The sequence below is a fragment of the Urtica dioica genome, chromosome 5 (assembly GCF_054948205.1).
Source record: "Urtica dioica subsp. dioica isolate 48M chromosome 5, U.dioica_male_clone48M_v1_H2, whole genome shotgun sequence".
Lineage (NCBI taxonomy): Eukaryota > Viridiplantae > Streptophyta > Magnoliopsida > Rosales > Urticaceae > Urtica > Urtica dioica.
The window spans coordinates 34049788-34068019 of NC_142760.1; the positions used below are offsets into that span (position 1 = coordinate 34049788).

At 42.2% G+C, this 18232-nt stretch overlaps 2 pseudogenes across 2 annotated transcripts in view; both read right to left on the minus strand.

Moving 5' to 3' along the window:
- The window catches only part of LOC149398029 (disease resistance protein RPM1-like), a 90283-nt pseudogene that overhangs the window by 68343 nt on the left and 3708 nt on the right, over window positions 1–18232 (minus strand). The gene's annotated exons all lie outside the window — the stretch shown is intronic.
- On the minus strand, window positions 11599–12908 carry LOC149398031 (protein NRT1/ PTR FAMILY 6.2 pseudogene; annotated as a pseudogene). The gene is made up of 2 exons (XR_016297089.1): window positions 12543–12908; window positions 11599–12044 (listed from the first exon to the last, which is right to left on the minus strand). The product of XR_016297089.1 is annotated as a protein NRT1/ PTR FAMILY 6.2 pseudogene (transcript).

Here is an 18232-nt window from a genome sequence, read left to right on the forward strand (position 1 = left end):
TGTTGGGAGAATGATTCAGATTGAGACTGAAAGGTGGTCGGAGTAGTGTTCATGGTGATTGATTTTCCCTGCTCTGATACCATGTTGAAAAGATAAAGAAAGAGAGAGAGTCGGAGAAGAGAGAGAGAGAGAGAGAGAGAGAGAGAGAGAGTGTTCCGAGACTTTGAATATTTTCTTATATTTGATATGAACTTGTATCACCTATTTATACATATGGTGGATACAAGAGAGAATGTAATAAATACATGTAATAATACTATCTAGGAAATATAAAGTAATAAATGTTACACAGAATTTTTTTTTTTTGAGGAAACGTGGTCGGTGCCACGGAATATCATAAAAGCCCTCACGTATGGCGGAGGAAAACCGTGGTTACAAGAATAAGAATAAAACAGAAACCAACGGAAAGAAAACAAAAGCTCGAACAAAACAGGGCCCTAGGAGGCCGTGCGGGACCTCAACTCGCGATCATCGGCCCGAATGGCCTCTTCCGAACAAGGCGGGACTAAACCCAGCCAGGTCGAGGACGAGTGATGGTTAACCGCGTAGCGTGCTAGATTATGCGCAGCAACATTACAAAGACGAGAAATATGCATAATGCGAAAAACCTCAAGCTCCCTCACCTCTCTGAAGATGCGGTGCAAGATCGTCCCAAGCTCTGTTGCCAGCGTCACGCCCTCGTCGATCATCCTCACCACCCCCAAGCAGTCAGACTGGATCTCCGCTCTCCTGCCACCGACGCTGCGAACTAGCTCTATGCCCTGGAGGATAGCATACGCTTCCGCAAGCTGGGGGGAGAACCCCCTAGCCAGGAAAAGCGTCTGCGAGGCGATCACCTCTCCGGTGTGGTTTCGAACTATACAACCGACACCGAAGCCTCCACGGCCGCGAGCTAGTGCCGCGTCGACGTTAATCGAGAGGGTCCCATCCCTAGGGGGGGTCCATCTGGGGGTCGTAGTCACCCTCGTGCTCGTCGGAGTCTCCCCAACCGTAGCCGCTCTGTACTCCTCGAGGAAGCTCACCGTCCACTGGACTAGCTGAGGCTGGCTCCAAGCTAATCTCCCGGCCAAGACTTTGTTCCTGTGGTTCCAAAGTTCCCAAATAATGGTAAAGTAAAGCGCATGGAAACGAACCTCAAGGGTCTCCGTCGCTCTGAGGATAGCGTCGAAAGCATCACCGTCTCTGAAAGGCGGAAGAATGTGGCCGAAGCCCACCTCTTTCCAGACTCTCCTGCTCCACCTGCAACCCCAAAACGCGTGGAAAACAGTCTCTCTTGCCTCCTGACAGACAGGGCAGCTGTCGTCAGAGGTGATCCTCTTCTTGGCTAGGACTGCTCTGGCCGGGATTTGGCCTAAACAGACTCGCCAACAGAAGAGTTTCACCTTAGGAGGAACTCTCAGCTGCCAGAACTTCGTCCACCACTTCTCCATCACCGTCGGATCTGAAGAGCTGGCGACCGGAGTACTGGCAGTCTCCATCGCGACACGGTAGCCACTCTTGACGGAGTATTCTCCGTTCTCAGTGAAATGCCAGCGACGCACATCAGGAGTATCCTCACCCCCGCACGGAATGCTCAGGATCGCCGCAGCGTCCTCCTCCCCAAACATAGCTGTGATAAGATCAACGTCCCAGCTGCCGTCGGGTCTCATAAGCTCAGCTACCCGCATATCGAAGGGAATCCAAGGGGGGTCAGTCCAGGTGGCCGGTCTGTCCCTCGGAACCCAACTGTCGCCCATGACCAACACAGACTCCTCGTCCCCGATCCGCCATCTCGAACCGGACTGAATGATCTCACGTCCCCAAAGAAGACTGCGCCAAATGGAGGAGCTACACGAGCCATGGAGAGCCGTCATAATATCGCCGTCGGGGAAGTAGCTCTGTCTATAGACTCGTCCTACCAGACTATCCGGTCTCCTGAGAAGCCTCCAGACACTCTTAGCCAAAAGGGCCTGGTTGGACTTCTCCAAATCTCTGAAGCCCATCCCGCCCTCTGACTTGTGACGCGTGAGGTCTTCCCACTTGCACCAGTGGATCTTCTTCGTCTCCGTTCCACCCCCCACCAGAATCTGGCGATCGCCGAGTGGATGTCTCTAATCAAACGCAGCGGGATCTTGTGGCACGAGGCCACGTAACTGGGGATCGACTGAAGGACTGATTTAATGAGGACCTCTCTGCCAGCCTGCGAGAGGGAGAGGCCATTCCAACTCTTAATCTTAGCCCAAACGCGATCTCTCACAAATCCAAAAAGCTCCGCCTTCCTCCGACCAGTGAACGCGGGAAGACCCAGGTAACGCTTATGGCAGTCCGTCTTCCTGACACCTAGGATCTGAGCCAGAACCTCACCCTCCTCATCGCTAACCTCCGTACCGAAACAAACATCGGACTTTTGAAAGTTCACCATCTGGCCCGAGGCCTCAGAATAAGTCCGTAAGATGTCGGTAACCCTCGCGCACTCGTCCGGCGTCGCTCGGCAAAAAACCAAGCTATCGTCCGCAAAGAGAAGATGTGACACGTGAAGATCCCGGAACCGGACTCCTGAAATCGCTCCAGATTCCTCACTCGCTCGAAAGAGGCTCGAGAGGCCCTCAGAGCAGAAGAGGAAAAGGAAAGGAGAGAGAGGGTCCCCCTGGCGGAGGCCTCTGAAAGGAGTCACACTGCCACGGATGGAGCCGTTGATGTTGAAAGAAAATCTGACTGAGGTAACGCATCTCATGATAAGGTGCACCCACCGCGTGCTGTATCCCAGTCTCAGCATCATCGACTCCAGGTAGGCCCACTCAACCCTGTCGAAAGCCTTCGCCATGTCAAGCTTGAGAGACGCACACTTTCCATTACCGAAGCGTTTCCGCTTCATCGTGTGGAGAGCCTCGAAACCAACCATGACATTATCGAAAATCAGTCTACCACCAACGAAGGCGCTCTGGGACTCAGAAATAGCGTCATGCATAGTAGTCTTAAGACGGTTGACCAAGCACTTGGCCACTATCTTATAGATTACATTGCACAGGCTAATCGGTCTGAAATCGCTGACCCGTCTCGGGTCCTCGACTTTGGGGATAAGGGTGACCACAGTATCATTGATGGTGGCCACCTCGTCCCCGTCGTTAAGAATCCCAAGGCAGGTCTTCAAGACCGATTCGCCTACTACGTCCCAATATCTCTAGTAAAAAATTGCGGGAAAGCCGTCACTTCCCGGGGCCTTGATCGCATCCATCGAGAAAAGCGCCTTTTTCACCTCCCCTGGCTCAAAAGGGCGCTCCAAATCGGCGTTCAAAGCCTCTGAGATCCTAGGCTGTACGCCCGCAGAAACTAACTCGATTCTGTGCGAAGAAGGCCTCGCTGAAGAGAAAATGTCACCAAAGTAACCAGAGACGATCCTCTCTATCTCAGAGTCTCCACTGTGCCAATTCCCGTGATCGTCCTCCAGCCCTCTGATAGCGTTCCTCTTCCTCCTAGCAGAAGCCTTGCGGTGAAAAAGCTTCGTGTTCTTATCCCCGCACCGCATCCAGGACACTCTGCTCCTCTGTCTCCAATACTGCTCCTCCTTCTGAACTAAGGCGTCTAGCTGTCTCTCCTCCCGTCTGAAGGACTCCATGCAGAAATCCGGGCCCGAAAGCCCCGCAAGCTCAACGATCTTCTTCTGCTTCTCAATCTTGTCTCTGATGTCTCTGTTCCTCTCTCCGCCCCAGCGGGAGAGGCTCTGTCTGCACTGACAGATCGCATCAGCTAAGCTCGGACTCTGATCACCACTCTGGCCCGTCTCCCAAGCTCTACGGATCCGCTCGTCACACTCAGGCTCACCAATCCAAGACTCCTCAAAGAAGAAACGCCTCGGCCTCCTGCTCCGCTGGCGATCTCTGAAACCTGCTGTAAGCAGAAGAAGAGGTCTATGATCCAAACTCCATAACCTCAAGTGTCGAACAGTGGCCGAAGGGAAGAGATCGCTCCACTCGTGACTCGCAAGGCATCTATCCAAGCGCTCCTCTATACTTCCTCTGCGCCAGGTGAAGGGGTCTCCCTCGAAACCTAAGTCATGTATGTCGCAATCCGAAATCATCTCTCTGAAAGCAGATAACTGGCCGGGCCCTCTGTCTCTACCTCCTCTAATCTCTGAGTTGGAGGCGACTTCGTTCATGTCTCCCCCAACTAACCAAGGACCCGTGAAAGAGCTCCGGAGACGACGAAGAAGCTCCCAAGTATGTCTCCTCTGGGTGCTCACAGGATCACCGTAGATCCCCGCAAATCTCCAACTCTCGCCTAACTCGTTAACCAGATCTCCCTCGATGTGATATCTCGAAAACGTCCCGAGTAGGAATCTCACAGGCTATTTCCAAAGTAACATCAAGCCTCCACTCCTACCAAGACAGTCCACCATCATACAACCATCAAAACCAAGCAACACTCTCACTCTTTCAGCCCCCTCACGCCGTAGTCTAGTCTCCGATAGAAAGATAAAGTCAGGACTATGATCACGAACGTGGGCAAGGAGGGCTGACCTCGTCCCGGGGTTGCCTAACCCCTGGACGTTCCAGATAACGCCTATCATCGCGTTCGGCGGCCCTCACTCTCGAGGGGCGCCGCTCTCTCATCAGTAACAACTAAGGTCGAATCTAACGGACTAGAAACTTCCAAAGAACGAGTAACAGGAAATAAATCTCTCTTCCCTAGGTCATGTGTGGCAGTAAGTAAGTCTCTAAATCCTGAATCAAACTGAAGAACATGAGTATGAGGGGTGGTATATGGGCTTACCTGTGTGTCGAGCGTGGATCTCAACACTCTCCTTTGCCCACTCTCACCATCGGACCCTGTCCCCGTTTCAGCTACCATCATCCTCTGAACAACCGTGGGGGAGCGTGCCGCGTCCTCTGAGCCGCTCTTTCCTTCGCCTCCGGCTTCAAAGAGTCGCGCCATTCTCTTGACATTGCCAAACCTGAGGCGTTCGCTTGATTTTCTCTTCCCCGCTCCTCTCTCGCTCATCCCTTCCGTCGACGGCTTGGGGTCAGAACCCGTCCCACTCCCATCAGTGGAAATATATCCCGTAGCAACGCTTTCGTCAGCCTTTATGTTGGCCTCAGCATGGCTGAATGAAACTGGGCCCAAATTCGCTCTGAATTGGTTATGTTTAGGCCCAAAGATAGGATTCCCTTTCTCAAAGCCAAGCCCAAGTTTTCCCAGGCCCAAATCAGCTCTTTCAGCAGTAGTGGGCGTGGGCCCCAAAGCGTCAGGGTGCCCTAGCTGCGAAGCTCCATGTATACGCTTATTCTCGCGCCCCACACCCATAGTACTGTTGCCATTTCTTTTTTTAATTTTTCTCTGAAAAGCTAAACCGCTCTCTGCAACTCCCAGAACTCCCTCAAAAGCCATACCTTCCTCAGGACCCGGAGCCACAGAAATCTTGCTCCTCCAAATCGGGGAAGAAGAACCCAACGGTCTAAAATCTGAAGGCAAGGATGTGGGCCCGCTCGTCAGCGCCTCAGCCGGTTGGGTCTGACTCACCGTCTCGGTCGCTTTCGTCTTCGCCTGGGTCGTCGTCCTCATCCAGCCTGTCTCGTCAGGGAGAATTGAAACCGCCGCTTCGCTCGCCTCCCCGGCCATCGGAATCGCGACTTCGGGCTCGGCCGGCGACCTCTTCTGGTTCGCCTCTTCTGGGAGCGTCGACTCCACCGTCTGGTTCGAGACCTCGTTGACTTCGCACAACTTCTCAGCCGGCACAGCAACCCCAGCCTTCTCCGCCGAGATCTGGTTCGTCTCTTCTGGGAGCGTCGACTCCGCCGTCTGGTTCGAGACCTCGTCGACTTCGCTCGACTTCTGGGCCGGCACAGCAACACCAGCCTTCTCCGCCGAGATCTTCGTCGCCGGAACTCTCTTCTTCGACGCCCTACCCCGGGACCCGCTCGGCTCCGTGTCCATTGGCGCCGGACCACTCTCATCAGATTGGCGAGTAGGAGCGTCGTTCTCATCAGTTCGTGCAGAGCCCTTCTCGTTTCCCCGCCTCTTGTCCTTGTCTTCGGCGGCCATGTTGGGTGGCTCCGACCCGGGCGTCGCCGGGCTTGTGACAGGGCCATCCCAGCCCTCTTCCCGGGGAGGTCTGGTTCCATTGAACGTCCAGGTGCCGGGACCAGACTTGTGGGGAGTCTCGCCGCGCAGCCACGCCCCAAAAGGAGCCTTCCCGCCAATGATCGGAGTCTCGTCCTTGTCCCGGCACTCAGACTCGCCATGCCCAAGCCGCCCACAGACGAAGCAGAAATCGGCGAGCTTCTCATACCGGAAAGCAATCCAAGACTTCTCAACATCGGCACCGAGCTTGATAAAAATCCCCTTCTTCAAGAGTTGTCCAATATCGATGGCGATGCGGACCCGGATAAACTCGCCGCTAACCCGACCGTCTCTTGTCTTCTCCACCTTGCAGGTACGGCCAATCTTTCCTCCAATCAATTCTCCCATCTGCGCCGAGCGATATTTGAACGGGATCCCGTGGAGCTGGATCCAGAACTCGACGAAGCGGAACTCATCGCCATTGTTCTTCTCGAGTTCAGGGTCGTCCAAGACCAAGAAGGATTTGTCAAAGGTCCAAGGACCCGACTCCCAAACTCGTTTTTTATCAGCAGAATTTTCGAACCAAAAACAGAAGATTCCGTTCCCGTGGTCGCTCACTTCAAGTTTTCCGGTAGTTCTCCACACTTTTGCCATAACAGATTTTAGAGCATTTCTATTGAAGGCTTTCCTCCTCAGTAGCCTTCCCAAAAGACAATCAGAAAGATCAGCTTCGGAGCTCACAAGCTCATCCCCGTCAAGGACCAAAACATCTCCGTCGTCTTCATCTTCGATACCCAACTCCGAACACCTATCGCACAGGTCCTCCATCACTAACGGAGAGGAAGAAACCACGGCAAAAGACTCAGACTCACTTCAAGCGAGAGAACTCACGAGAGGAACCTCAAGCGAGAACCCACGAGAGAGAGCTGAGAGTTTTCCTTACAGCTTATTGTTAGAGTACTTGTTTGTTAAGACATGGAAAATAGATGACAAATAAATGTAACACATATTCCCATGTGATATGAGTTCCAAGGAGAGGATTTCCGAGGCACACGCTTGTCAGGAGGAAGGGTGAGCTGACGAGCTAACCCGGGAGAGCGAGCTGACGAGCTGACGAAGTGACCCGGGAGGGCGAACTGACGAACTCAATTTTAACATTTAGAACATATATATGAGTATGGAGTTTTTTTTCTTGGATACTCATGGTTTTGTATAGGTTCGAAGCCTCTAATAGAAAGACCACATCACGTCACCCTAGTTAGCTAGTAGCGCTAGCCTGTGAGTGTAACCAAGCGTGGCTTTAGGTTGTTGGCTAAGGTTGTGACGTTGACTAATTAAGTCATTGGATTTGGGTCTTGTGCTGGACTTACATGACAATCAATGCACTCACGTTAGCTTAAGAAGAGAAACACTCAGCCCTCTTCCTCAAACAATCTCCTTTTAATTCACGAACTCCTTTGTGAAAAAACCTGAAACAGTGAGCCGAAGGGCAATGAGCGCTTCTCTAATCGCCGGAGGACTTCTCGCGCTAAACTTCATCTCCTCCGATGCACCGCCGAAGACAAACGGGTCACTCAAAACCTTTACAAAGCTTCTTTCTTTCTATTTGGCCATTTTAATTGAATCCCGTTTCTTGGTTGTTTTTTATTAGAGTTTTTGGCTCAATTAATGGTCCCTAACTTTTTACACTTAAAACCATTTTAGTCCTCATACTTTTTTTAGAAGCAAAATCATCCCTAGCCTTTTGGTTTTTAGCCCAAGTAGTCCTGTAAAGTTAATTAACAGAATTCGCACATGCCTTGCATGTGAGGGTATTTTTGAAAGAAAAAACATTTTAATGGTAATTTCTTGAATTAACCAAAATTTATTTTTTTAGATCAATATTCATAACTATGAATATTGATCTAAAATATATAAAATTTTCAACTAGGAAGTTAGTTATTACAATTGGCTATTTTTTAAACTTTTTCAAAACGTTGGTTACATTAAAATTTCAACGTTTTATTTTAATTACTTTTCTAGAGTGCTCAAATAAAAATAGGCACCACGCATCGTAGCTACGTCTATGCATTGTAGAATTCAAAGAAAATCACAGCACTGTGTCAAAACTGTTAATGAATTTAATGGAATTATGATCATAACTCATAATTTCCCTGTGACCGGAACAAATACCATTACTTTATTTTTTCAGATGAAACAATATGGACCATCAAAAGGTAAAAAGAAAGGGAGAAATCTTAAACATGAAATATAATGGAAAGAAAAGGAAGAATGTGAAGACTTTATATAAGCAAATTCCGAAAGCAAAGGAAGATGATTGGTTTTAAGGCCATCTTGGTATATATATGCGTATTGTTATCTAGAACAGTAATAATAATGATAGCGAGAGTTCATATTTTTTTTGGAAAAAGTAGATTTAAAACGCTGGTGGGATGGGATTTCATGACCATATGCTATTTAAATTTATTCACTCATTTATTTATCTATTCAAGATTCTAAAACAATGGTCCTAATTCGGTGTTGAGAATTAGGCAGCCATACATAATATGTGATTGATTCTACAAGTTTTGATGTGTGAGTTTTGTTGTTGTCACAATTTGGCTCTTCAGTGACCCAAGGATCAAAAACTAACGTAACCAAATAAGGTTAGGATAAGCAACTAAAAAGTTCGGATATAGATTGATCATTGATAGGTCATATTATTTTGGGTTTAAATGATATAGTTCGCGGTCTTGTATTCTTAATATAACAGATTTCTTTAAGTCGATCTTCATTCCACTTTTAGTAGCAACTCATAGACATCGAAGTTTATCGAGGGATTTTATTAAAAAGGATGAAATCTGTTTATGGTGAGATGTTGATCAATAGACTTTGGGAACCATTAGTTGAACGTAAAATTATTATTATTTGCTAGATCACATACATATAATAATGAGTTGTACATTAGGTAGATATTCACGATGAGAAGTCCTATTCACTATAAGAAGCGGGTCTTTATTGGTATCAAAATAATCAGCTCGGCATAAATTTTGTATAGGCTCCGTTTATTAAAATAGTAATCTAGCAACATAATCAATTTCAAACATAGTTTTAAGGAGTTAGCCAATGTTTGATAAATTTTGTAATCTATCAATCTACAGAAATATACGGTTAGAAAAAAACGAAAATATTCTTATGTAACATAAATCATAGAAACCAACTATAAGTCAATATTTTAGCCAACTAAAATTTATCGCGTGTAAAATAAAAAAAAATTAATTGAAATTAACCCAAGAAAACTAGCAGCCAAAACTTATCGCATGTAAAATAAACGGAAATTAATTGAAATTAATAAGCCAAAAAAACTTCCCTTACATTATGGATTACGCAGATTTGAACGCTCTTTTCAAATCAACAAATTAAAAAAAGAAATAAAATATTATGAACTATTAAAAGTTTGACGTGTATTCTTTTTTTAAAATGAAAAAATTGACGTGTATTAAAACATTAGTTACATGTCGATGTTAGCCGATTTTAATAGATGATAATCTAGTAATTTGTTAAATGAATAATAAAGTCAAGTCATCATCCGTGACTAGATTTGAAACTTACGTGAAATATTGGCTAGATTGTAATACCAGCGTTTCAAGTGGCTTAAACCCACTAATTTTTCTTATTAAAAATAGTGGTCTACATAATGAACATTTTGTTAGACTTGGATACAAGAGAGGAAATATATTTATTTAATCAATAAAAAAAATTGGTCTATAACTTAAAACATGTATCCAAATCTACTGTTAATTTATTTGTGAATGCTTGAAGCATTTAAAGCTCTATCATGCCATGTTATATTTATTCAGCAAACTTAATTTATTAAAACTATCTTGAGTGAGTGTTTAGAGAGAGAGAGAACGATAAAATAAGCTAGCTCGGTTTGTAACCATCCCCGCCTTTCAAATGCGTCAGAGCTTGAGTCGGTGCGAAAGCATAAGAAAAAAAAATCATATGTTCATTTATCAAAATATCCTAAAAGCTGAAACATTTTTTTTTCAAAAATTTAGCGATATAAGCCACGTAAACATAAGCATTTGCGTTTTAGCCAACGTTTTGTAAATTTTTCGTAAATAGCCAAAAACTATTGTAAATATTTCGTAAACAGTCGTATTTACTAGAAATTTACTATGTGTTTTTTTTATTATTTTGATAGCGTAAATAGATTCACGTGGCTATTTACAAAAAATAACAAAACGTTGACTATTTCAAAATTTCTAACGTTTCATATGGCTAAATAATTACTGGACGATTTTTTTTAAGTACATACAAAAATATATTACTTGTTATAGCGTCATTTTTTCATCGTGGAAAAACGACTCTCTCCTACAAAAAAATTACCATAAAAACCCAAAGCAGTAGACCTACGAGATCAAGACCCATGCCCAAAGACGAAAACCACAAGTCTGGCTCACAAGGTCAAAACTCTAACTAAGAGCAAGGGTAGGAGTCAAGTACTGCCCAGCACCTCGTCTCCACTCAAGACGCCAAAACCCTCTTCCTTGTGTCCGAGACTTTGAGAATTCATGCCTTGCGGACCTGCCGCCATGGACTACGCCTTGCAGAGGAAATTCTTCTTGGTGTGGACTCAAAAGCCAAAAACTCAATTTCCTTGGACCCAAGTTGCTTTCAAGGCTCATCATAGTCCTTCAAATTTCCTCACTAAAAATATTTTCTCTCTCTCTCTCTCTCTCTAACTCTGGAGACGATATGAGATCTCCTCCCCACCTCACAATTATTGAAAAGCTTAATGTTGAACGTAAAACACGTGTCGGGGGAAAATTCATTCACGTCGGGAGAAGACAAGTTAGAAAATCAACCACCATTCGACAATTTAGGGTCTATCCCTAGATCGAACTAAATGGGTTCCAAGCAATGATCCATACTCATTCAATTTTTTACAATTCATATATATATATATATATATACATGTATACTTTACATGTAATGTCTGTTTAATTTACTAGCTAGTGGAGCTCGGTTATTAGTCTTTGTAGAATATTAAATGGTCTAGATATTTTGGCCTTTATTTTTTCTCTATTTCTGTCCTGCTAATGATGATGTTCTATACATAATTATTAATATTTTATTGCCATATGAATTGATAAAATTTTCTTAATACTAGTGGTTAATTAGAATATGACGTTACAACCACAAACTAGTGGAACGAAAACAGACAATTAAAGAAACGGAGGACATAAAGACAAAGATGAACATGATTTCATTGCAGAGATTACAGCTCATGAGATCATAGAGCTTCCCAAAAAAAAAAAAAAATAACACACACCAAAACGACTGATTGTTGTACATGCATTATATGCTACAAAAAAAGGAAAAAGAAAAAAGAAAAAAAAATTACACAATATTACAAAAACCCCAAAGACGTACTTAACCCAATCAGCAGTTGTACAAGATTCCACTTCTTAATTATACATGTCTAAAAAATAAACCCTTGACTAGCATTTTTCGTAATTATCATTTCCATTCTCACTCTCATTACTGATCATTTGCAAGGCAGGTTTGGGCTTAGGGTTATTGGCTCTGTACGGTGATGAGGCCCAGTACGGTGAGAAGGGCATAGAAGCAATCGAGGCGGCCGTGGTTGATGTCATCGGCGAGCCAGCCTTGGCCGTTGTGGCTTCCCGTGACCCTCTTCACCACCGAAACCAAGAAGCTGCTCACGAAGAAGCCGAGAGAGAGCGTCGTGAGGAACAAACCCGTGCTCATTGTCTTCATTCCCTTCGGGGACTGAGTTATGAAGAAGTCGAGCTGACCCGTGTATATGAACGCCTCGCCCGACCCAACCAAAAAGAATTGTGGGATCAAGAGGAACACGCTTATCGGGAGCGTCGCTCCGGCTGTTGAGGAGGCCGTGGATTTTGCCACCGAGAGCCTCTTCATCTCTGTCACCGCCGCGGCTGCCATTCCTAGGGTTGATAAGACGAGGCCTATCGCGATTCTTTGTAGGTTTGTGAAGCCTATAGGAAATTAAAAAATAAGAAAGAAAATATAATTATAAAAGATTAAGTAGATTAGCTAGAACTACGTGACAAGTTTTCATTGCATTCTCATAGAGTAATTTGATATATAAAAAAAAATCATTTTAATTTTTAAAGTAGTCACATATTTCATATAAAAAATAGGACATCTTCCTAATTGAGCTAACTGGATGAGAATTTTAACTTTAGACTATAGTTGCTAATCATGTCAATCAATAAACCTAATATGCATATAATACAAATTAGTTATCCAGCAGGTCAAGAACTAGCTAGAATTCGTTATTTTAGAATCTCAATTAATAGAGACTATGGTAGTTAACCACGTTCAATCATGACCTAATAATAAGTTGTGCAAATAGAATTGCTTTGTAAGTAAGGTGGAGTTTACTAGACCATGCATCCATGTTGTGATTGATTTATATAACATATGCACGAACAGATCTACACTAAATCATAAATGTTTATATATGAGCATACCTTGTTTGCCAGTCCATTTCTTGGAGAGAGGCATGATGACACGGTCGTAGACAACAATGGTGATCATAATGGCGGCGACGAAGAAGACAGTGAGAGAGCCGGCCGGGATTTGGAAGGACCCGACGGAGCGTTCCATGGTGGAAGCTTGTTCGACGGAGAAAGTGATCATCTGAGCGTAAGTGGTCCAGAACAGAATGGTGGTCGCCCATATCGGAAGCAACCTTATCATCATCTTCACTTCCTCCACTTTCGTCACCGAGCAAAGCTTCCATGGATTCCGAGTCAACACATTCCCGTTCACCTCAAAGTCTTCTTGTTCCACTATAGATGCCTTGTCCAAGAACCTACAAGGCCAAAAATCAATATTTATTCATTTCCATACACTACTAAAGAATTTGAATTTTTTGTGATAATTTTTGTTGCAACAATTCTGAATTTCTAATACTAAAAATACTATGTTTATTCACGTCCAAATGACCAAACAAAATACTTTTTTCACAATTATTTTTTCCTTCACAAAAGTTGTAGATTTAGCTAATAAACTATACATTCCCCCACCATAAATTAATCCATCGTAACAGAAAATATTTGTAGCAAAAAAATAAATCATCACTAATTAATATTAATAGTTTATTAGTTTCATGAATAACTTTTTTTTCTTATGAATGATCACAAACTAAAAATATCACTAATTATATGGTTAATTTTCTTACTAAAATTTGCAACAAATTTATCTCACCGAATATATTAGGGTTACTAAAAGTAGTCATTTTGTCACACCCAAAAAAAAAACTTACCAAAAGTTGTAACAAATTAAAAAAAAATAAAATAAAAAACACTACTACAAATTTCATTTTCTGGTGCGAAATTAAAAAATAGAATCAACTTGGAGATATTAACTTGTAAGCTCGGGGCTGTTTGTATTATGATCGCTCAGAAACAGTACAAAGATATTAACTTGGAGATAAGAATCGAAAATAGAATCAAAAGTAACATGCCCACTACTACAAATTTGGTTTTCTGATGCGCATGACTATCAGGTGCGACTAGTCGCACCTAAAAGTCGCATCTAAGTGACTTTCGGGTGCGACTAGTCGCACCGGATTGTCAACCCGAAGTCCAAAAAATTTCGCTAAAATTGTTTTTTCTTTTGAGTATCAGGTGCGACTAGTCGTACCTGATAGTTCAAAAAACTATCAGGTGCGACAAAGTCGCACCTGATAGTTTAAAATTTTAAGCGGGCCAATTTCCCCCCTCATTTTTTCATTAAGTATTGACGTGGCATTCTGGTTTAATTTTTTTTAGATATTATCCGATGCGACTAATCGCACCTGATAATGCATCATGTGCGACTAATCGCATCTAATAGAGGTTTCAGGTGCGACTAAGTCGCACCTGAAATTTAGGTTTTTCTATAAAACCAAATCTTCTGCACTTCGTCTTCTTCATTTGAGTCCGCCGATTTCACAAAAAAAAAACGTTCTCTCTCGCTCTGCAACTATGCTCCGCCCTCTCCACCACCACAAACCATTACAACGACCTCCACAACCACCAACGTCTCTCCACAACCATTCAAGCCTCTCCGACAGCTCTCTCTCTCTCTCTCTCTCTCTCTCTCTCTCTCTCTCTCTCTCTCGCTGCCACCACAGCCTCCGCCGCGCTCTGCCATCTTCTCCGCCTCTCCACCGGTATTCTCTCTCTCTCTCTCTCTCACTCACTGCCTCTCCCTCTCTCTCACTCACTGCCTCTCCCTCTCTCTGCCTCGCTCACAGCCTCGTCGTCCGAGCCTCCGAACCTCGCCGTGCGCTCAGTCCCGGCCCCGCTGCCGAGTTCCTATCCTCCGAGTCCCAGCCTCTGAGCCGCTGTCCCCGAGTCCCAGCCTCTGAGCCGAGTCCCCGGCCGCACGTCCTTTGTCTGCAGGTTAGTGTATATATTAGTTAGTTAGGTTAGTTTTATATAATCTGTTAGTTAATATGTTAGGTTAGTTAATATGTAGGTTAGTTAATGTGAAATATGTAGGTTAATATATATTAATAATTGTAAATGTTAATTAGATAGGAATAATATGTTTAGGTTGTTTAATTTAATTTTGATTAGTTTATGTTAATTGTAATTGTAAGTAATTTGATAACATGTTAATGTTTAGTAATATGTTTAGGTTAGTGTTTAGTGTTTAGTTTAATTTAAATTTGTTTTGATTTATTATCAATTTATCAATTAGGTTAGTGAATAGGTTGTTTAGTTTAAAATTAGTTGAATGAAATTAAAATTGTAAACTAGATTAGGCGGGATACAATATAATCACATGTAATAATAAGTGTGATTCTGGTCCAAAATATTTTTTCCTGAAATATTTCATCCATTAAACTGCCTCCCCAGGTCTGAAAACGAGGAGTAAATACAAACCAAAAGAGAAACCGAAAAGGCAAAGAAAATCAAAAGACAAGTAAGCGAAAAGTCACACAATTAACACAAAACATTAAACTCGAATTAAGTGCAGTAAATGACGTTTTTAGGAGCCGAAAAGTTTTCATTTATAGACTCGAAAAGCATTCCATGTAGATAACGTCCGTAGCTTCGAAACGAATGGTACCAATAGCAAAACTGATGCTCGAGTCAACCGGTGCGCCCCCTCAAAGTCGAGCGTGCTTGGACCGTTTCTTAAATCGTTCCAGAAATGTCAAAGCGTGTTCGATGTGGGACTGTACTGCATCAGATTAGTATTACAATGTACATCATGTCGTTCCAGAATATTTATTATGAAATCTTTTTAAAAATAAAGATAAAGAGCATCAGATGCGACTAGTCGCATCTGATGCTTTTGGCACTAAAGTATTAGATGCGACTAGTCGCATCTGATGCCATTTTCCCTGCTTTTATAGAGCGTTTTGGAGACAATTTGGGTGCGACTTTAGGTGCGAAAAGTCGCACCTAAATGTGTCGCACCTGATAATCAAGACTTTCAGGTGCGACTTTTCGCACCTAAAGTCATCAGGTGCGGACTTTCGAGTGCGACTTTGTCGCACCTAAAGTCGCACCTGAAAGTACTTTCAGGTGCGACCTTTGCACTTTCAAGTGCGAAAAAAGTCGCACCTGATGACATGTTTTGTACTAGTGGCCCGACATGGGCTTGATTGTCTTATATTTATAGTCTGGGAGGTGAGGTTGTGAGCTCCGGACTGTTAGGGACACATCGTGTGTCAGTTGGGACTCACTATTTCGTCTTGGAACACATGTCGTTGGAGACCTATTCGTATGAAAAATGGTTACGGATCGATTGGGCTGACGAGCTTTGTATCTCCGGATCTTCGGGGAGCGGTTATCTCGAACCGGTATTTGAATCTTCTGACGGGCTGGCGTAATACCTGAACCTGCTAGCCCTCGAAAATAGCTTTGTCAATGAGGACGCTGTGACGATGACGACAACACAACAGATTTCTCAGATTTTTGTTTCTATGTTCAAATTTTTTGGGTCTATGAAAAGAAGTATCGCATTTTTGTGTTTATTTGTGTTAATGTTAGTAACTGAAACGGTAGAAAAATAATATTTCGCTATTTAGTTTTTAATTTTTGTTCAAATTTGTGTTAATGTCGGTATATTTGTGTTATTGCCGGTATATTTATATTTATTTGTGTTAATTTCGGTAAATTTATTATAGAACAATGCTTGAATAAATTTAGAAATTATGACGCAACTTTCGAGCGTCACGGTAAAGCTTTCGATCAGATCGACGGTGAAGATCTCGTAATATTTTTCATATTTTTAGGGAATTATTTTAATCTATTAATGGAAGAGTTATTTATTATAATGTTTTTCATTTATTTATTTTATTTTTGTTAATTAATTTATATTTGGTAACTGTTTATTTTAATGAAAAGTATTTTTATCTAATTAAATTAATTAATGTAGTTTATTGACTAATTCGTAAAATAAACTAAATATTGACTAATTTGTCAAAATTAATTTTTTTATTGGCTATTTTACTCAGGGTATTACAACCACTCGAAGCTCAAGAGCTTGAAGGCCGCGGAGGCTCAGAAGAAGGAGCAGAACGATGAGGAAGAAGAAGCAGGAAAGTTGCTCGAGGAACGCGACGCCGGCGTAGAAATCGGAGCTGCTAAGAAGAGTGAGACCCAAGATTGATCAATTCTGTTATCGCTGTTGTTTTAATTATTATTAACTTTTGATTTTTTTTTTTTTTTTATATTTTTCTTGTTGGTCATGATGTTGTTTTGTGTCTCTTATTATGGCCAGTCTTTACATTTACAGTATTTACGAGCGAGTGAATTAGAGATCATTACTGTGAACTTTAGTACTACGATATATGAATGAATTAGAAGATTTATGTTTCCGTTGGTTTCTTCATGTCTTTTTTATGGTCTTTTGGTTCTGAAATGTTACTGAAGAACTTGTAGAACAATGGTAGCTCTATGTGTGGCGTTATTACTCGAGTATAAAAGTTACATCACATAGTTCTATCAATCTACGTTACATTTGTCTTTAAACTTGTAATTTACGTTCCTCTTTACTTGCAATCAATTTCTGGCTTTCGAATCCTTGTCCACAAAGATAGTCCTCAGATGGAAACACATGGTATGGCTTACTCTGCTCCATAAATTTCTCTTAGATCCATGAGTTGCGGTCTCTTATTATTATTATTATTATTATTATTTTTTTTTTTTTGCATTGCATTGCTCTGATGATTTCTAAATTGATTTATTCATTAAATATTTATTGACTAGAGTTTGCAATATGGTGTTGTCGTGGTATTATTTTTGAAACATCATGTACACCTTGGGAATTTCCTTCATGTGACTCTGGCGACTTTGTTCTATAGTAAGTCTGTTCTTTTGTTTTTATGGTTGGGATCAATTTTTTTCCTTTTAACTTCACTCAAATTCATCTAATTATTTGGGGTGTGTGTGCTAATCACTGAACTAGTTTTACTTATTCTTTGCCTCAAGTTGTTAAAATTGATGTAGCAAGAAAAAAAGAAAACGAAACTGAGTGGAAATAGAAGAAACCGGTGTCACATTTGTATTAACCAGAATGTCTCAATGTGCTTTTTTATAAGTATTAAAAAATCCTTGATCTTTCATTATTAAAAAAAAAACCTTGATCCTTTGCCTTTAGTCTTTTTTCACTTCATCTTCTTAGCATGCAACATGATTAGACCAGAAAACCTTCTGACATTATAATTAATTATGCGTCTCTTGATGAAAACTCACCAATGTAGTAATTAAACACGAGCGTCTCGGTTAGCTTGCTTACATGCAATAAAATATAAATGACGTAAAACTAACTTACATGATGTCTATTTTTCGGGGTACGAAGACTTGATCAATTTTTAAACTCTTTCAAACATATATGTTATGATCTATAATTTCTAGAAACATTTGAAGAGTTATCTGTAATTTCTTCACAAACATCATATCTATTTTTTTAATTTCTCATCTCTCAGAATATATAGACTCGAGTTCTGCTTACTGTTAATGATGAGAAACTTGAATGAAAAAGCACACAAGTACAAATTATTACGAACTTCGTATGACATTTTTTTTTTACCAAGTATATGTATTATGGTGCACTATTGTCATAGTTAAAAAAGAAAAAGAAAAAAAAAAGAACAATTCTGTGAGCTTCAGAGGAACATATAATATCTAATGCTTTCCTTCCTTCCAAGCGAAAT